The sequence below is a fragment of the Pseudophryne corroboree genome, unplaced genomic scaffold (genome assembly GCF_028390025.1).
Source record: "Pseudophryne corroboree isolate aPseCor3 unplaced genomic scaffold, aPseCor3.hap2 scaffold_191, whole genome shotgun sequence".
Taxonomy (NCBI): domain Eukaryota; kingdom Metazoa; phylum Chordata; class Amphibia; order Anura; family Myobatrachidae; genus Pseudophryne; species Pseudophryne corroboree.
In genome coordinates this window covers 113,114-130,800 of record NW_026968548.1, presented here as the reverse complement: position 1 = coordinate 130,800, position 17,687 = coordinate 113,114, and the positions used below count along the sequence as shown (strand labels likewise).

Sequence of the window (17,687 nt, the reverse complement as noted above, 5' to 3'; positions counted from 1 at the left end):
CTCCTCATCCTGGTGTACTTCAACACTGACATCTTCAATCTGACTATCAGGAACTGGACTGCGGGTGCTCCTTCCATCACTTGCAGGGGGCGTGCAAATGGTGGAAGGCGCATGCTCTTCACGTCCAGTGTTGGGAAGGTCAGGCATCGCAACCGACACAATTGGAGTCGGACTCTCCTTGTGGATTTGGGATTTCGAAGAACGCACAGTTCTTTGCGGTGCTACTGCTTTTGCCAGCTTTAGTCTTTTCATTTTTCTAGCGAGAGGCTGAGTGCTTCCATCCTCATGTGAAGCTGAACCACTAGCCATGAACATAGGCCAGGGCCTCAGCCGTTCCTTGCCACTCCGTGTGGTAAATGGCATATTGGCAAGTTTACGCTTCTCCTCCGACAATTTTATTTTAGGTTTTGGAGTCCTTTTTTTACTGATATTTGGTGTTTTGGATTTGACATGCTCTGTACTATGACATTGGGCATCGGCCTTGGCAGACGACGTTGCTGGCATTTCATCGTCTCGGCCATGACTAGTGGCAGCAGCTTCAGCACGAGGTGGAAGTGGATCTTGATCTTTCCCTAATTTTGGAACCTCAACATTTTTGTTCTCCATATTTTAATAGGCACAACTAAAAGGCACCTCAGGTAAACAATGGAGATGGATGGATTGGATACTAGTATACAATTATGGACGGGCTGCCGAGTGCCGACACAGAGGTAGCCACAGCCGTGAACTACCGCACTGTACTGTGTCTGCTGCTAATATATAGACTGGTTGATAAAGAGATAGTATACTCGTAACTAGTATGTATGTATAAAGAAAGAAAAAAAAAACCACGGTTAGGTGGTATATACAATTATGGACGGGCTGCCGAGTGCCGACACAGAGGTAGCCACAGCCGTGAACTACCGCACTGTACTGTGTCTGCTGCTAATATATAGACTGGTTGATAAAGAGATAGTATACTCGTAACTAGTATGTATGTATAAAGAAAGAAAAAAAAACCACGGTTAGGTGGTATATACAATTATGGACGGGCTGCCGAGTGCCGACACAGAGGTAGCCACAGCCGTGAACTACCGCACTGTACTGTGTCTGCTGCTAATATATAGACTGGTTGATAAAGAGATAGTATACTCGTAACTAGTATGTATGTATAAAGAAAGAAAAAAAAACCACGGTTAGGTGGTATATACAATTATGGACAGGCTGCCGAGTGCCGACACAGAGGTAGCCACAGCCGTGAACTACCGCACTGTACTGTGTCTGCTGCTAATATAGACTGGTTGATAAAGAGATAGTATACTCGTAACTAGTATGACTATAAAGAAAGAAAAAAAAACCACGGTTAGGTGGTATATACAATTATGGACGGGCTGCCGAGTGCCGACACAGAGGTAGCCACAGCCGTGAACTACCGCACTGTACTGTGTCTGCTGCTAATATATAGACTGGTTGATAAAGAGATAGTATACTCGTAACTAGTATGTATGTATAAAGAAAGAAAAAAAAACCACGGTTAGGTGGTATATACAATTATGGACGGGCTGCCGAGTGCCGACACAGAGGTAGCCACAGCCGTGAACTACCGCACTGTACTGTGTCTGCTGCTAATATATAGACTGGTTGATAAAGAGATAGTATACTCATAACTAGTATGTATGTATAAAGAAAGAAAAAAAAACCACGGTTAGGTGGTATATACAATTATGGACGGGCTGCCGAGTGCCGACACAGAGGTAGCCACAGCCGTGAACTACCGCACTGTACTGTGTCTGCTGCTAATATATAGACTGGTTGATAAAGAGATAGTATACTCGTAACTAGTATGTATGTATAAAGAAAGAAAAAAAAACCACGGTTAGGTGGTATATACAATTATGGACGGGCTGCCGAGTGCCGACACAGAGGTAGCCACAGCCGTGAACTACCGCACTGTACTGTGTCTGCTGCTAATATAGACTGGTTGATAAAGAGATAGTATACTCGTAACTAGTATGTATGTATAAAGAAAGAAAAAAAAACCACGGTTAGGTGGTATATACAATTATGGACGGGCTGCCGAGTGCCGACACAGAGGTAGCCACAGCCGTGAACTACCGCACTGTACTGTGTCTGCTGCTAATATATAGACTGGTTGATAAAGAGATAGTATACTCGTAACTAGTATGTATGTATAAAGAAAGAAAAAAAAACCACGGTTAGGTGGTATATACAATTATGGACGGGCTACCGAGTGCCGACACAGAGGTAGCCACAGCCGTGAACTACCGCACTGTACTGTGTCTGCTGCTAATATATAGACTGGTTGATAAAGAGATAGTATACTCGTAACTAGTATGTATGTATAAAGAAAGAAAAAAAAACCACGGTTAGGTGGTATATACAATTATGGACGGGCTGCCGAGTGCCGACACAGAGGTAGCCACAGCCGTGAACTACCGCACTGTACTGTGTCTGCTGCTAATATAGACTGGTTGATAAAGAGATAGTATACTCGTAACTAGTATGTATGTATAAAGAAAGAAAAAAAAACCACGGTTAGGTGGTATATACAATTATGGACGGGCTGCCGAGTGCCGACACAGAGGTAGCCACAGCCGTGAACTGCCGCACTGTACTGTGTCTGCTGCTAATATAGACTGGTTGATAAAGAGATAGTATACTCGTAACTAGTATGACTATAAAGAAAGAAAAAAAAACCACGGTTAGGTGGTATATACAATTATGGACGGGCTGCCGAGTGCCGACACAGAGGTAGCCACAGCCGTGAACTACCGCACTGTACTGTGTCTGCTGCTAATATAGACTGGTTGATAAAGAGATAGTATACTACTAATATTATATATACTGGTGGTCAGGTCACTGGTCACTAGTCACACTGGCAGTGGCACTCCTGCAGCAAAAGTGTGCACTGTTTAATTTTAATATAATATTATGTACTCCTGGCTCCTGCTATAACCTATAACTGGCACTGCAGTGCTCCCCAGTCTCCCCCACAATTATAAGCTGTGTGAGCTGAGCACAGTCAGATATATATATATACATTGATGCAGCACACTGGGCTGAGCAGTGCACACAGATATGGTATGTGACTGAGTCACTGTGTGTATCGTTTTTTTCAGGCAGAGAACGGATATATTAAATAAAACAAACAACTGCACTGTCTGGTGGTCACTGTGGTCGTCAGTCACTAAACTCTGCACTCTCTTCTACAGTATCACAGCCTCGGGTCAATCTCTCTCTCTCTCTCTCAACCCTAATCTAAATGGAGAGGACGCCAGCCACGTCCTCTCCCTATCAATCTCAATGCACGTGTGAAAATGGCGGCGACGCGCGGCTCCTTATATAGAATCCGAGTCTCGCGAGAATCCGACAGCGTCATGATGACGTTCGGGCGCGCTCGGGTTAACCGAGCAAGGCGGGAGGATCCGAGTCTGCTCGGACCCGTGAAAAAAACATGAAGTTCGTGCGGGTTCGGATTCAGAGAAACCGAACCCGCTCATCTCTAGTCCTTTCTACACTTTACCACTCTCCACCGGTATTATTATTTCTCCGCTCTCAAGTTCTACATTTCAGTTCATATTTCATCGCTCCCAAGTTCATTTATTATTTAACTGGTTCCAGCCAGTATCCACTACGTGCTAACAACAGTCAGGTTCCAGCCAGTATCCACAGCAGCTGTTTTATCTTCAGCAACCCAGCTTTTCCTGGAACACCAGCTGGCACAATCCTGGGTTATCTCCATTGCTACAGTCGGGCCTGGTAAGGACTTTCCATCTAGAAGATCATAAGAACTATCTCACACTACCAGTGCCCTGTGGCTCCTGCCATCCTGTAGTACCCAGGAACTGTATTTATTCTTTGCTGACTTTTACGTTTTCTTTTACTGCTGCTGTGTTGCGGAGTTGTCATAATAAACATCATTGACTTTTATCCAAGTTGTCGTGGTCACGCCTTCGGGCATTTATTATTTATGTTACTTACATGTCCAGGGGTCTGATACAACCTCCCAGGTTCCGGTACATCTCAGCCCCTACAACTGAGGCTGCCTCCCGTCAGCTCAGGCCCTCAGTTGTGACAGCTTCCCCTTGCTATAAACATGGTTTGTACTCTTTTCCATGTGCTCCCAGATCTTTCAAACAATTAGTGTGGTCAAGAAAGTTCTGTTTGAAAAGAAACAAACATTTACTGTCATTTCTATGCAAATGAGCTTACATTAAAGCACACTCGTTCTATCTTTAAACCGATAAAATAAAACCCCAATAAGATGGGGCATGCAAAAATTGAGATAAAACTCAGTTTTGCTCCTCTCCACGGAAATCTTTAGTAAAAGGCGAAAGATTTGTTCGTTCTGAAGAGAAACCACAGCATGACCAAGATTCTACCTGTCGCCTGAGTGCCATGCCAGCAGTCCTCATTCAGCTCAAAGTGAGCACCAACTTTGAAAGAAAGAAAGCAGATTTCTCACCAGGCTTCCCCTTGCTATAAACATGGTTTGTACTCTTTTCCATGTGCTCCCAGATCTTTCAAGCAATTAGTATAGTCAAGAAAGTTCTGTTTGAAAAGAAACAAACATTTACTGTCATTTCTATGCAAATGAGCTTACATTAAAGCACACTCGTTCTATCTTTAAACTGATAAAAGAAACCCCAATAAGACGGGGCATGCAAAAATTGAGATAAAACTCAGTTTTGCTCCTCTCCACGGAAATCTTTAGTAAAAGGCGAAAGATTTGTTCGTTCTGAAGAGAAACCAGAGCATGACCAAGATTCCACCTGTCGCCTGAGTGCCATGCCAGCAGTCCTCATTCAGCTCAAAGTGAGCACCCAATTTGAAAGAAAGAAAGCAGATTTCTCACCAGGCTTCCCCTTGCTATAAGCATGGTTTGTACTCTTTTCCATGTGCTCCCAGATCTTTCAAGCAATTAGTATGGTCAAGAAAGTTCTGCTTGAAAAGAAACAGGCATTTATTGTCATTGTTATGCAAATAAACTTACATTAAAGCTAACAAGAAAGCACACTCGTTCTGTCTTTAATCCGATAAAAGAAACCCCAATAATATGGGGCATGCAAAAATTGAGATAAAACTCAGTTTTGCTCCTCTCCACGGAAATCTTTAGTAAAAGGCGAAAGATTTGTTCGTTCTGAAGAGAAACCAGAGCATGACCAAGATTCCACCTGTCGCCTGAGTGCCGTGCCAGCAGTCCTCATTCAGATCAAAGTGAGCGCCCAATTTGAAAGAAAGCAGATTTCTCACCTGTCTTCTCCTTGCTATAAGCATGGTTTGTACTGTATTCCATGTGCTCCCAGATCTTTCAAGCAAGTAGCATGGTCAAGAAAGTTCTGTTTGAAAAGAAACAAACATTTACTGTCATTTCTATGCAAATGAGCTTACATTAAAGCACACTCATTCTATCTTTAAACCGATAAAAGATACCCCAAAAAGATGGGGCATGCAAAAATTGAGATAAAACTCGGTTTTGCTCCTCTCCACGGAAATCTTTAGTAAAAGGCGAAAGATTTGTTCGTTCTGAAGAGAAACCAGAGCATGACCAAGATTTTTATCTGAAAATATGTGTTCTCCCTGCAGTTGTTGTCCCCAGATGAGAGTTCCCTTGTGCTGCCTCAGTTGAATCTCCTTTACTTGACAGGGGGATGCTCGAGCAGCGACCCTCCCCAGCTCTAGCCCAACTCCTACTTACCTGCCAGGTGAGATACTATGATCATGAAGGTGCTTCTCCCAGGGCAAGGCTCACCCATTGCACTCTGGGTGTGCTGCTTCTGCGTTTTCCCCAAATGTGGGAAACTTGACTGCATAATTTGTGTTTCCCCTGGTCGGCTCTCGTATAATTCAGATCTCTTTGTCTCAGGTCTCTCTCCAGCCTAGTTTGCTGTCTGTTTCCACTTCTCTTTTCTTGAGCCGCTCCCTTCTATGCCCTTGCGCACTATCCTGACTTCTCCCGTCTGCTTACTTCGTGCCTTCCAACGCACAATGCAAACTACAGGTAGTGCTGCAGGGCCCACACCCTTTTACTTGCCTTACAGAGCGTCTCTGGAGCAGTTACAGTGCCCAGCTGCTGCAAGAAATCAGCTTGAATGCTTCAGGGGCTGGGGCATAGCCAACATGAGCCCCACACCGAAGGAGGGTGGAGGTGTGTAATGCGAACTAGGGGTCATCCAAGCGCCGCAAAAGGCCGCCATGCCCTGCACGCCCCTTGTCTCTTTTCATATGCAGACGAGGGTTGAAGCCAACTTTGACCCACTGTTTGGATGACATCACCATATGCAAATCCATCTGCTGCAGGCCTTCCCCCAGGAATGCTTGCACTAGTTGTTGCAATTGGTTTGTTGTTTGGGGGTGCTTCAGTATTAGGCAGCCTTCTGCCCTCCCATGTTCATCTGAAAATATGTGATCTCCCTGCAGTTGTTGTCCCCAGATGAGAGTTCCCTTGTGCTGCCTCAGTTGAATCTCCTTTACTTGACAGAGATGTGCCTGAGCAGCGGCCCTCCCCAGCCCTATCCCAAATCATACTTATTTTGCATAGGCGATACCATGGTCATGAAGATTGTTCTCCCAGGGTGAGGTTCATTCATTGCATTCTGGGTATGCTGACCCCTGTGATTTCCCCAAATGTGGGAAACTCGACTGCATTATTTGTGGTAGTGGGGGACTGTGTTTGTGCTTTCCTCTGGTCAGCTCTGGTAAAAATCAGATTTCTTTATATCAGATCTTCCTCTAGCCTTGTTCTTCTTTCGAGAGTTCCCTTGTGCTGCCTCAGTTGGATCTCTTTCACTTGAGAGGGGGGTGCCCGAGCAGCGACCCTCCCCAGCTCTAGCCCAACTCCTACTTACCTGCCAGGTGAGATACTATGATCATGAAGGTGCTTCTCCCAGGGCAAGGCTCACCCATTGCACTCTGGTTGTGCTGCCCCTGCGATTTCCCCAAATGTGGGAAACTTGACTGCATAATTTGTGTTTCCCTTGGTCATCTCTCATATAATTCAGATCTCTTTGTCTCAGGTCTCTCTCCAGCCTAGTTTGCTGTCTGTTTCCACTTCTCTTTTCTTGAGCCGCTCCCTTCTATGCCCTTGCGCACTATCCTGACTTCTCCCGTCTGCTTACTTCGTGCCTTCCAATGCACAATGCAAACTACAGGTAGTGCTGCAGGGCCCACACCCTTTTACTTGCCTTACAGAGCAGCTCTGGAGCAGTTACAGTGCCCAGCTGCTGCAAGAAATCAGCTTGAATGCTTCAGGGGCTGGGGCATAGCCAACATGAGCCCCACACCGAAGGAGGGTGGAGGTGTGTAATGCGAACTAGGGGTCATCCAAGCGCCGCAAAAGGCCGCCATGCCCTGCACGCCCCTTTTCTCTTTTCATATGCAGACGAGGGTTGAAGCCAACTTTGACCCACTGCTTGGATGGCATCACCATATGCAAATCCATCTGCTGCAGGCCTTCCCCCAGGAATGCTTGCACTAGTTGTTGCATTTGGTTTGTTGTTTGGGGGTGCTTCAGTATTAGGCCCTCCCATGTTCATCTGAAAATATGTGTTCTCCCTGCAGTTGTTGTCCCCAGATGAGAGTTCCCTTGTGCTGCCTCAGTTGAATCTCCTTTACTTGAAAGAGATGTGCCTGAGCAGCGGCCCTCCCAAGCCCTATCCCAAATCATACTTATTTTGCATAGGAGAGACCATGGTCTTGAAGATTGTTCTCCCAGGGTGAGGTTCATTCATTGCATTCTGGGTATGCTGACCCCTGTGATTTCCCCAAATGTGGGAAACTCAACTGCATTATTTGTGGTAGTGGGGGACTGTGTTTGTGCTTTCCTCTGGTCAGCTCTGGTAAAAGTCAGATTTCTTTGTTTCAGATCTTCCTCTAGCCTTGTTCTTCTTTCGAGAGTTCCCTTGTGCTGCCTCAGTTGGATCTCCTTCACTTGACAGGGGGGTGCCCGTGCAGCGACTCTCCCCAGCTCTAGCCCAACTTCTACTTACCTGCCAGGTGAGATACTATAATCATGAAGGTGCTTCTCCCAGGGCAAGGCTCACCCATTGCACTCTGGATGTGCTGCCCCTGCGATTTCCCCAAATGTGGGAAACTTGACTGCATAATTTGTGTTTCCCCTGGTCGGCTCTCGTATAATTCAGATCTCTTTGTCTCAGGTCTCTCTCCAGCCTAGTTTGCTGTCTGTTTCCACTTCTCTTTTCTTAAGTGCCTTCCAATGCACAATGCAAACTACAGGTAGTGCTGCAGGGCCCACACCCTTTTACTTGCCGTACAGAGCAGCTCTGGAGCTGTTACAGTGCCCAGCTGCTGCAAGAAATCAGCTTGAATGCTTCAGGGGCTGGGGCATAGCAAACATGAGCCCCACACCGAAGGAGGGTGGGGGTGTTTAATGCGAACTAAGGGTCATCCAAGCGCCGCAAAAGGCCGCCATGCCCTGCATACCCCTTTTCTTTTTTCATATGCAGATAAGGGTTCCAGCCAACTTTGGCCCACTGCTTGGATGACATCACCGTATGCAAATCCGTCTTCTGCAGAACTTCCCCCAGGAATGCTTGTACTAGTTGTTGCATTTGGTTTGTTGTTTGGGGGTGCTTCAGTATTAGGCAGCCTTCTGCCCTCCCATGTTCATCTGAAAATATGTGTTCTCCCTGCAGTTGTTGTCCCCAGATGGGAGTTCCCTTGTGCTGCCTCAGTTGAATCTCCTTTACTTGACAGAGATGTGCCTGAGCAGCGGCCCTCCCCAGCCCTATCCCAAATCATACTTATTTTGCATAGGAGATACCATGGACATGAAGATTGTTCTCCGAGGGTGAGGTTCATTCATTGCATTTTGGGTATGCTGACCCCTGTGATTTCCCCAAATGTGGGAAACTCGACTGCATTATTTGTGGTAGTGGGGGACTGTGTTTGTGCTTTCCTCTGGTCAGCTCTGGTAAAAATCAGATTTCTTTATATCAGATCTTCCTCTAGCCTTGTTCTTCTTTCGATAGTTCCCTTGTGCTGCCTCAGTTGGATCTCTTTCACTTGAGAGGGGGGTGCCCGAGCAGCGACCCTCCCCAGCTCTAGCCCAACTCCTACTTACCTGCCAGGTGAGATACTATGATCATGAAGGTGCTTCTCCCAGGGCAAGGCTCACCCATTGCACTCTGGTTGTGCTGCCCCTGCGATTTCCCCAAATGTGGGAAACTTGACTGCATAATTTGTGTTTCCCTTGGTCATCTCTCGTATAATTCAGAACTCTTTGTCTCAGGTCTCTCTCCAGCCTAGTTTGCTGTCTGTTTCCACTTCTCTTTTCTTGAGCCGCTCCCTTCTATGCCCTTGCGCACTATCCTGACTTCTCCCGTCTGCTTACTTCGTGCCTTCCAACGCACAATGCAAACTACAGGTAGTGCTGCAGGGCCCACACCCTTTTACTTGCCTTACAGAGCAGCTCTGGAGCAGTTACAGTGCCCAGCTGCTGCAAGAAATCAGCTTGAATGCTTCAGGGGCTGGGGCATAGCCAACATGAGCCCCACACCGAAGGAGGGTGGAGGTGTGTAATGCGAACTAGGGGTCATCCAAGCGCCGCAAAAGGCCGCCATGCCCTGCACGCCCCTTTTCTCTTTTCATATGCAGACGAGGGTTGAAGCCAACTTTGACCCACTGCTTGGATGGCATCACCATATGCAAATCCATCTGCTGCAGGCCTTCCCCCAGGAATGCTTGCACTAGTTGTTGCATTTGGTTTGTTGTTTGGGGGTGCTTCAGTATTAGGCCCTCCCATGTTCATCTGAAAATATGTGTTCTCCCTGCAGTTGTTGTCCCCAGATGAGAGTTCCCTTGTGCTGCCTCAGTTGAATCTCCTTTACTTGAAAGAGATGTGCCTGAGCAGCGGCCCTCCCAAGCCCTATCCCAAATCATACTTATTTTGCATAGGAGAGACCATGGTCTTGAAGATTGTTCTCCCAGGGTGAGGTTCATTCATTGCATTCTGGGTATGCTGACCCCTGTGATTTCCCCAAATGTGGGAAACTCAACTGCATTATTTGTGGTAGTGGGGGACTGTGTTTGTGCTTTCCTCTGGTCAGCTCTGGTAAAAGTCAGATTTCTTTGTTTCAGATCTTCCTCTAGCCTTGTTCTTCTTTCGAGAGTTCCCTTGTGCTGCCTCAGTTGGATCTCCTTCACTTGACAGGGGGGTGCCCGTGCAGCGACTCTCCCCAGCTCTAGCCCAACTTCTACTTACCTGCCAGGTGAGATACTATAATCATGAAGGTGCTTCTCCCAGGGCAAGGCTCACCCATTGCACTCTGGATGTGCTGCCCCTGCGATTTCCCCAAATGTGGGAAACTTGACTGCATAATTTGTGTTTCCCCTGGTCGGCTCTCGTATAATTCAGATCTCTTTGTCTCAGGTCTCTCTCCAGCCTAGTTTGCTGTCTGTTTCCACTTCTCTTTTCTTAAGTGCCTTCCAATGCACAATGCAAACTACAGGTAGTGCTGCAGGGCCCACACCCTTTTACTTGCCGTACAGAGCAGCTCTGGAGCTGTTACAGTGCCCAGCTGCTGCAAGAAATCAGCTTGAATGCTTCAGGGGCTGGGGAATAGCAAACATGAGCCCCACACCGAAGGAGGGTGGGGGTGTTTAATGCGAACTAAGGGTCATCCAAGCGCCGCAAAAGGCCGCCATGCCCTGCATACCCCTTTTCTTTTTTCATATGCAGATAAGGGTTCCAGCCAACTTTGGCCCACTGCTTGGATGACATCACCGTATGCAAATCCGTCTTCTGCAGAACTTCCCCCAGGAATGCTTGTACTAGTTGTTGCATTTGGTTTGTTGTTTGGGGGTGCTTCAGTATTAGGCAGCCTTCTGCCCTCCCATGTTCATCTGAAAATATGTGTTCTCCCTGCAGTTGTTGTCCCCAGATGGGAGTTCCCTTGTGCTGCCTCAGTTGAATCTCCTTTACTTGACAGAGATGTGCCTGAGCAGCGGCCCTCCCCAGCCCTATCCCAAATCATACTTATTTTGCATAGGAGATACCATGGACATGAAGATTGTTCTCCGAGGGTGAGGTTCATTCATTGCATTTTGGGTATGCTGACCCCTGTGATTTCCCCAAATGTGGGAAACTCGACTGCATTATTTGTGGTAGTGGGGGACTGTGTTTGTGCTTTCCTCTGGTCAGCTCTGGTAAAAATCAGATTTCTTTATATCAGATCTTCCTCTAGCCTTGTTCTTCTTTCGAGAGTTCCCTTGTGCTGCCTCAGTTGGATCTCTTTCACTTGAGAGGGGGGTGCCCGAGCAGCGACCCTCCCCAGCTCTAGCCCAACTCCTACTTACCTGCCAGGTGAGATACTATGATCATGAAGGTGCTTCTCCCAGGGCAAGGCTCACCCATTGCACTCTGGTTGTGCTGCCCCTGCGATTTCCCCAAATGTGGGAAACTTGACTGCATAATTTGTGTTTCCCTTGGTCATCTCTCGTATAATTCAGAACTCTTTGTCTCAGGTCTCTCTCCAGCCTAGTTTGCTGTCTGTTTCCACTTCTCTTTTCTTGAGCCGCTCCCTTCTATGCCCTTGCGCACTATCCTGACTTCTCCCGTCTGCTTACTTCGTGCCTTCCAACGCACAATGCAAACTACAGGTAGTGCTGCAGGGCCCACACCCTTTTACTTGCCTTACAGAGCAGCTCTGGAGCAGTTACAGTGCCCAGCTGCTGCAAGAAATCAGCTTGAATGCTTCAGGGGCTGGGGCATAGCCAACATGAGCCCCACACCGAAGGAGGGTGGAGGTGTGTAATGCGAACTAGGGGTCATCCAAGCGCCGCAAAAGGCCGCCATGCCCTGCACGCCCCTTTTCTCTTTTCATATGCAGACGAGGGTTGAAGCCAACTTTGACCCACTGCTTGGATGGCATCACCATATGCAAATCCATCTGCTGCAGGCCTTCCCCCAGGAATGCTTGCACTAGTTGTTGCATTTGGTTTGTTGTTTGGGGGTGCTTCAGTATTAGGCCCTCCCATGTTCATCTGAAAATATGTGTTCTCCCTGCAGTTGTTGTCCCCAGATGAGAGTTCCCTTGTGCTGCCTCAGTTGAATCTCCTTTACTTGAAAGAGATGTGCCTGAGCAGCGGCCCTCCCAAGCCCTATCCCAAATCATACTTATTTTGCATAGGAGAGACCATGGTCTTGAAGATTGTTCTCCCAGGGTGAGGTTCATTCATTGCATTCTGGGTATGCTGACCCCTGTGATTTCCCCAAATGTGGGAAACTCAACTGCATTATTTGTGGTAGTGGGGGACTGTGTTTGTGCTTTCCTCTGGTCAGCTCTGGTAAAAGTCAGATTTCTTTGTTTCAGATCTTCCTCTAGCCTTGTTCTTCTTTCGAGAGTTCCCTTGTGCTGCCTCAGTTGGATCTCCTTCACTTGACAGGGGGGTGCCCGTGCAGCGACTCTCCCCAGCTCTAGCCCAACTTCTACTTACCTGCCAGGTGAGATACTATAATCATGAAGGTGCTTCTCCCAGGGCAAGGCTCACCCATTGCACTCTGGATGTGCTGCCCCTGCGATTTCCCCAAATGTGGGAAACTTGACTGCATAATTTGTGTTTCCCCTGGTCGGCTCTCGTATAATTCAGATCTCTTTGTCTCAGGTCTCTCTCCAGCCTAGTTTGCTGTCTGTTTCCACTTCTCTTTTCTTAAGTGCCTTCCAATGCACAATGCAAACTACAGGTAGTGCTGCAGGGCCCACACCCTTTTACTTGCCGTACAGAGCAGCTCTGGAGCTGTTACAGTGCCCAGCTGCTGCAAGAAATCAGCTTGAATGCTTCAGGGGCTGGGGCATAGCAAACATGAGCCCCACACCGAAGGAGGGTGGGGGTGTTTAATGCGAACTAAGGGTCATCCAAGCGCCGCAAAAGGCCGCCATGCCCTGCATACCCCTTTTCTTTTTTCATATGCAGATGAGGGTTCCAGCCAACTTTGGCCCACTGCTTGGATGACATCACCGTATGCAAATCCGTCTTCTGCAGAACTTCCCCCAGGAATGCTTGTACTAGTTGTTGCATTTGGTTTGTTGTTTGGGGGTGCTTCAGTATTAGGCAGCCTTCTGCCCTCCCATGTTCATCTGAAAATATGTGTTCTCCCTGCAGTTGTTGTCCCCAGATGGGAGTTCCCTTGTGCTGCCTCAGTTGAATCTCCTTTACTTGACAGAGATGTGCCTGAGCAGCGGCCCTCCCCAGCCCTATCCCAAATCATACTTATTTTGCATAGGAGATACCATGGACATGAAGATTGTTCTCCGAGGGTGAGGTTCATTCATTGCATTTTGGGTATGCTGACCCCTGTGATTTCCCCAAATGTGGGAAACTCGACTGCATTATTTGTGGTAGTGGGGGACTGTGTTTGTGCTTTCCTCTGGTCAGCTCTGGTAAAAATCAGATTTCTTTATATCAGATCTTCCTCTAGCCTTGTTCTTCTTTCGAGAGTTCCCTTGTGCTGCCTCAGTTGGATCTCTTTCACTTGAGAGGGGGGTGCCCGAGCAGCGACCCTCCCCAGCTCTAGCCCAACTCCTACTTACCTGCCAGGTGAGATACTATGATCATGAAGGTGCTTCTCCCAGGGCAAGGCTCACCCATTGCACTCTGGTTGTGCTGCCCCTGCGATTTCCCCAAATGTGGGAAACTTGACTGCATAATTTGTGTTTCCCTTGGTCATCTCTCGTATAATTCAGAACTCTTTGTCTCAGGTCTCTCTCCAGCCTAGTTTGCTGTCTGTTTCCACTTCTCTTTTCTTGAGCCGCTCCCTTCTATGCCCTTGCGCACTATCCTGACTTCTCCCGTCTGCTTACTTCGTGCCTTCCAACGCACAATGCAAACTACAGGTAGTGCTGCAGGGCCCACACCCTTTTACTTGCCTTACAGAGCAGCTCTGGAGCAGTTACAGTGCCGAGCTGCTGCAAGAAATCAGCTTGAATGCTTCAGGGGCTGGGGCATAGCCAACATGAGCCCCACACCGAAGGAGGGTGGAGGTGTGTAATGCGAACTAGGGGTCATCCAAGCGCCGCAAAAGGCCGCCATGCCCTGCACGCCCCTTTTCTCTTTTCATATGCAGACGAGGGTTGAAGCCAACTTTGACCCACTGCTTGGATGGCATCACCATATGCAAATCCATCTGCTGCAGGCCTTCCCCCAGGAATGCTTGCACTAGTTGTTGCATTTGGTTTGTTGTTTGGGGGTGCTTCAGTATTAGGCAGCCTTCTGCCCTCCCATGTTCATCTGAAAATATGTGTTCTCCCTGCAGTTGTTGTCCCCAGATGAGAGTTCCCTTGTGCTGCCTCAGCTGAATCTCCTTTACTTGACAGAGATGTGCCTGAGCAGCGGCCCTCCCCAGCCCTATCCCAAATCATACTTATTTTGCATAGGAGAGACCATGGTCTTGAAGATTGTTCTCCCAGGGTGAGGTTCATTCATTGCATTCTGGGTATGCTGACCCCTGTGATTTCCCCAAATGTGGGAAACTCAACTGCATTATTTGTGGTAGTGGGGGACTGTGTTTGTGCTTTCCTCTGGTCAGCTCTGGTAAAAGTCAGATTTCTTTGTTTCAGATCTTCCTCTAGCCTTGTTCTTCTTTCGAGAGTTCCCTTGTGCTGCCTCAGTTGGATCTCCTTCACTTGACAGGGGGGTGACCGTGCAGCGACTCTCCCCAGCTCTAGCCCAACTTCTACTTACCTGCCAGGTGAGATACTATAATCATGAAGGTGCTTCTCCCAGGGCAAGGCTCACCCATTGCACTCTGGATGTGCTGCCCCTGCGATTTCCCCAAATGTGGGAAACTTGACTGCATAATTTGTGTTTCCCCTGGTCGGCTCTCGTATAATTCAGATCTCTTTGTCTCAGGTCTCTCTCCAGCCTAGTTTGCTGTCTGTTTCCACTTCTCTTTTCTTAAGCCGCTCCATTCTATGGCCTTGCGCACTATCCTTACTTCTCCCGTCTGCTTACTTTGTGCCTTCCAATGCACAATGCAAACTACAGGTAGTGCTGCAGGGCCCACACCCTTTTACTTGCCGTACAGAGCAGCTCTGGAGCAGTTACAGTGCCCAGCTACTGCAAGAAATCAGCTTGAATGCTTCAGGGGCTGGGGCATAGCCAACATGAGCCCCACACCGAAGGAGGGTGGAGGTGTTTAATGCGAACTAGGGGTCATCCAAGTGCCGCAAAAGGCCGCCATGCCCTGCACGCCCCTTTTCTCTTTTCATATGTAGACGAGGGTTGAAGCCAACTTTGACCCACTGCTTTGGATGACATCACCATATGCAAATCCATCTGCTGCAGGCCTTCCCCCAGGAATGCTTGCACTAGTTGTTGCATTTGGTTTGTTGTTTGGGGGTGCTTCAGTATTAGGCAGCCTTCTGCCCTCCCATGTTCATCTGAAAATATGTGTTCTCCCTGCAGTTGTTGTCCCCAGATGAGAGTTCCCTTATGCTGCCTCAGTTGAATCTCCTTTACTTGACAGAGATGTGCCTGAGCAGCGGCCCTCCCCAGCCCTATCCCAAATCATACTTATTTTGCATAGGAGAGACCATGGTCATGAAGATTATTCTCCCAGTGTGAGGTTCATTCATTGCATTCTGGGTTTGCTGACCCCTGTGATTTCCCCAAATGTGGGAAACTCGACAGCATTAATTGTGGTAGTGGGGGACTGTGTTTGTGTTTTCCTCTGGTCAGCTCTGGTAAAAGTCAGATTTCTTTGTCTCAGATCTTCCTCTAGCCTTGTTCTTCTTTCGAGAATTCCCTTGTGCTGCCTCAGTTGGATCTCCTTCACTTGACAGGGGGGGTACCCGAGCAGCGACCCTCCCCAGCTCTAGCCCAACTCCTACTTACCTGCCAGGTGAGATACTATGATCACGTAGGTGCTTCTCCCAGGGCAAGGCTCACCCATTGCACTCTGGGTGTGCTGCTCCTGCGATTTCCCCAAATGTGGGAAACTTGACTGCATAATTTGTGTTTCCCCTGGTCGGCTCTCGTATAATTCAGATCTCTTTGTCTCAGGTCTCTCTCCAGCCTAGTTTGCTGTCTGTTTCCACTTCTCTTTTCTTAAGCCGCTCCATTCTATGGCCTTGCGCACTATCCTTACTTCTCCCGTCTGCTTACTTTGTGCCTTCCAATGCACAATGCAAACTACAGGTAGTGCTGCAGGGCCCACACCCTTTTACTTGCCGTACAGAGCAGCTCTGGAGCTGTTACAGTGCCAAGCTGCTGCAAGAAATCAGCTTGAATGCTTCAGGGGCTGGGGCATGGCCAACATGAGCCCCACACCGAAGGAGGGTGGGGGTGTTTAATGCGAACTAAGGGTCATCCAAGCGCCGCAAAAGGCCGCCATGCCCTGCATACCCCTTTTCTCTTTTCATATGCAGATGAGGGTTCCAGCCAACTTTGGCCCACTGCTTGGATGACATCACCGTATGCAAATCCGTCTTCTGCAGACCTTCCCCCAGGAATGCTTGTACTAGTTGTTGCATTTGGTTTGTTGTTTGGGCGTGCTTCAGTATTAGGCAGCCTTCTGCCCTCCCATGTTCATCTGAAAATATGTGTTCTCCCTGCAGTTGTTGTCCCCAGATGAGAGTTCCCTTGTGCTGCCTCAGTTGAATCTCCTTTACTTGACAGAGATGTGCCTGAGCAGCGGCCCTCCCCAGCCCTATCCCAAATCATACTTATTTTGCATAGGAGAGACCATGGTCATGAAGATTATTCTCCCAGTGTGAGGTTCATTCATTGCATTCTGGGTATGCTGACCCCTGTGATTTCCCCAAATGTGGGAAACTCGACAGCATTAATTGTGGTAGTGGGGGACTGTGTTTGTGTTTTCCTCTGGTCAGCTCTGGTAAAAGTCAGATTTCTTTGTCTCAGATCTTCCTCTAGCCTTGTTCTTCTTTCGAGAATTCCCTTGTGCTGCCTCAGTTGGATCTCCTTCACTTGACAGGGGGGGTACCCGAGCAGCGACCCTCCCCAGCTCTAGCCCAACTCCTACTTACCTGCCAGGTGAGATACTATGATCACGTAGGTGCTTCTCCCAGGGCAAGGCTCACCCATTGCACTCTGGGTGTGCTGCTCCTGCGATTTCCCCAAATGTGGGAAACTTGACTGCATAATTTGTGTTTCCCCTGGTCGGCTCTCGTATAATTCAGATCTCTTTGTCTCAGGTCTCTCTCCAGCCTAGTTTGCTGTCTGTTTCCACTTCTCTTTTCTTAAGCCGCTCCATTCTATGGCCTTGCGCACTATCCTTACTTCTCCCGTCTGCTTACTTTGTGCCTTCCAATGCACAATGCAAACTACAGGTAGTGCTGCAGGGCCCACACCCTTTTACTTGCCGTACAGAGCAGCTCTGGAGCTGTTACAGTGCCAAGCTGCTGCAAGAAATCAGCTTGAATGCTTCAGGGGCTGGGGCATGGCCAACATGAGCCCCACACCGAAGGAGGGTGGGGGTGTTTAATGCGAACTAAGGGTCATCCAAGCGCCGCAAAAGGCCGCCATGCCCTGCATACCCCTTTTCTCTTTTCATATGCAGATGAGGGTTCCAGCCAACTTTGGCCCACTGCTTGGATGACATCACCGTATGCAAATCCGTCTTCTGCAGACCTTCCCCCAGGAATGCTTGTACTAGTTGTTGCATTTGGTTTGTTGTTTGGGCGTGCTTCAGTATTAGGCAGCCTTCTGCC

The 17,687-nt window shown here is 48.2% G+C and overlaps 22 non-coding genes and 3 pseudogenes across 22 annotated transcripts; 21 read left to right on the top strand and 4 right to left on the bottom strand.

Moving 5' to 3' along the window:
- Nucleotides 1-4,252: 4,252 nt before the first annotated feature.
- LOC135004196 (U5 spliceosomal RNA) lies at nucleotides 4,253-4,368 on the bottom strand. Its single transcript, XR_010205034.1, has one exon. It is a non-coding gene; the product is annotated as a U5 spliceosomal RNA (small nuclear RNA).
- A 274-nt stretch (nucleotides 4,369-4,642) lies between these two features.
- Nucleotides 4,643-4,758, bottom strand: LOC135004183 (U5 spliceosomal RNA). Its single transcript, XR_010205021.1, has one exon. It is a non-coding gene; the product is annotated as a U5 spliceosomal RNA (small nuclear RNA).
- A 286-nt stretch (nucleotides 4,759-5,044) lies between these two features.
- LOC135004168 (U5 spliceosomal RNA) lies at nucleotides 5,045-5,160 on the bottom strand. The gene has a single exon (XR_010205006.1). It is a non-coding gene; the product is annotated as a U5 spliceosomal RNA (small nuclear RNA).
- A 270-nt stretch (nucleotides 5,161-5,430) lies between these two features.
- Nucleotides 5,431-5,546, bottom strand: LOC135004193 (U5 spliceosomal RNA). Its single transcript, XR_010205031.1, has one exon. It is a non-coding gene; the product is annotated as a U5 spliceosomal RNA (small nuclear RNA).
- Nucleotides 5,547-5,690: 144 nt separating this feature from the next.
- LOC135004124 (U1 spliceosomal RNA) lies at nucleotides 5,691-5,853 on the top strand. The gene has a single exon (XR_010204978.1). It is a non-coding gene; the product is annotated as a U1 spliceosomal RNA (small nuclear RNA).
- Nucleotides 5,854-6,524: 671 nt separating this feature from the next.
- Nucleotides 6,525-6,688, top strand: LOC135003857 (U1 spliceosomal RNA). Its single transcript, XR_010204738.1, has one exon. It is a non-coding gene; the product is annotated as a U1 spliceosomal RNA (small nuclear RNA).
- Nucleotides 6,689-6,840: 152 nt separating this feature from the next.
- LOC135004076 (U1 spliceosomal RNA) lies at nucleotides 6,841-7,002 on the top strand. Its single transcript, XR_010204945.1, has one exon. It is a non-coding gene; the product is annotated as a U1 spliceosomal RNA (small nuclear RNA).
- A 662-nt stretch (nucleotides 7,003-7,664) lies between these two features.
- Nucleotides 7,665-7,828, top strand: LOC135004232 (U1 spliceosomal RNA). The gene has a single exon (XR_010205068.1). It is a non-coding gene; the product is annotated as a U1 spliceosomal RNA (small nuclear RNA).
- Nucleotides 7,829-7,980: 152 nt separating this feature from the next.
- Nucleotides 7,981-8,143, top strand: LOC135004111 (U1 spliceosomal RNA). The gene has a single exon (XR_010204966.1). It is a non-coding gene; the product is annotated as a U1 spliceosomal RNA (small nuclear RNA).
- A 615-nt stretch (nucleotides 8,144-8,758) lies between these two features.
- On the top strand, nucleotides 8,759-8,922 carry LOC135003870 (U1 spliceosomal RNA). Its single transcript, XR_010204751.1, has one exon. It is a non-coding gene; the product is annotated as a U1 spliceosomal RNA (small nuclear RNA).
- A 152-nt stretch (nucleotides 8,923-9,074) lies between these two features.
- LOC135004102 (U1 spliceosomal RNA) lies at nucleotides 9,075-9,210 on the top strand (annotated as a pseudogene).
- A 688-nt stretch (nucleotides 9,211-9,898) lies between these two features.
- Nucleotides 9,899-10,062, top strand: LOC135004231 (U1 spliceosomal RNA). The gene has a single exon (XR_010205067.1). It is a non-coding gene; the product is annotated as a U1 spliceosomal RNA (small nuclear RNA).
- Nucleotides 10,063-10,214: 152 nt separating this feature from the next.
- On the top strand, nucleotides 10,215-10,377 carry LOC135004110 (U1 spliceosomal RNA). Its single transcript, XR_010204965.1, has one exon. It is a non-coding gene; the product is annotated as a U1 spliceosomal RNA (small nuclear RNA).
- A 615-nt stretch (nucleotides 10,378-10,992) lies between these two features.
- LOC135003869 (U1 spliceosomal RNA) lies at nucleotides 10,993-11,156 on the top strand. Its single transcript, XR_010204750.1, has one exon. It is a non-coding gene; the product is annotated as a U1 spliceosomal RNA (small nuclear RNA).
- Nucleotides 11,157-11,308: 152 nt separating this feature from the next.
- On the top strand, nucleotides 11,309-11,444 carry LOC135004101 (U1 spliceosomal RNA; annotated as a pseudogene).
- Nucleotides 11,445-12,132: 688 nt separating this feature from the next.
- LOC135004229 (U1 spliceosomal RNA) lies at nucleotides 12,133-12,296 on the top strand. The gene has a single exon (XR_010205065.1). It is a non-coding gene; the product is annotated as a U1 spliceosomal RNA (small nuclear RNA).
- A 152-nt stretch (nucleotides 12,297-12,448) lies between these two features.
- LOC135004109 (U1 spliceosomal RNA) lies at nucleotides 12,449-12,611 on the top strand. The gene has a single exon (XR_010204964.1). It is a non-coding gene; the product is annotated as a U1 spliceosomal RNA (small nuclear RNA).
- Nucleotides 12,612-13,226: 615 nt separating this feature from the next.
- On the top strand, nucleotides 13,227-13,390 carry LOC135003868 (U1 spliceosomal RNA). Its single transcript, XR_010204749.1, has one exon. It is a non-coding gene; the product is annotated as a U1 spliceosomal RNA (small nuclear RNA).
- Nucleotides 13,391-13,542: 152 nt separating this feature from the next.
- LOC135004100 (U1 spliceosomal RNA) lies at nucleotides 13,543-13,678 on the top strand (annotated as a pseudogene).
- Nucleotides 13,679-14,376: 698 nt separating this feature from the next.
- Nucleotides 14,377-14,540, top strand: LOC135004228 (U1 spliceosomal RNA). Its single transcript, XR_010205064.1, has one exon. It is a non-coding gene; the product is annotated as a U1 spliceosomal RNA (small nuclear RNA).
- Nucleotides 14,541-14,692: 152 nt separating this feature from the next.
- LOC135004108 (U1 spliceosomal RNA) lies at nucleotides 14,693-14,855 on the top strand. The gene has a single exon (XR_010204963.1). It is a non-coding gene; the product is annotated as a U1 spliceosomal RNA (small nuclear RNA).
- Nucleotides 14,856-15,527: 672 nt separating this feature from the next.
- LOC135003959 (U1 spliceosomal RNA) lies at nucleotides 15,528-15,691 on the top strand. Its single transcript, XR_010204838.1, has one exon. It is a non-coding gene; the product is annotated as a U1 spliceosomal RNA (small nuclear RNA).
- Nucleotides 15,692-15,844: 153 nt separating this feature from the next.
- LOC135004061 (U1 spliceosomal RNA) lies at nucleotides 15,845-16,007 on the top strand. The gene has a single exon (XR_010204930.1). It is a non-coding gene; the product is annotated as a U1 spliceosomal RNA (small nuclear RNA).
- Nucleotides 16,008-16,678: 671 nt separating this feature from the next.
- LOC135003956 (U1 spliceosomal RNA) lies at nucleotides 16,679-16,842 on the top strand. Its single transcript, XR_010204835.1, has one exon. It is a non-coding gene; the product is annotated as a U1 spliceosomal RNA (small nuclear RNA).
- Nucleotides 16,843-16,995: 153 nt separating this feature from the next.
- Nucleotides 16,996-17,158, top strand: LOC135004059 (U1 spliceosomal RNA). Its single transcript, XR_010204928.1, has one exon. It is a non-coding gene; the product is annotated as a U1 spliceosomal RNA (small nuclear RNA).
- The last annotated feature ends 529 nt before the right edge of the window (nucleotides 17,159-17,687 follow it).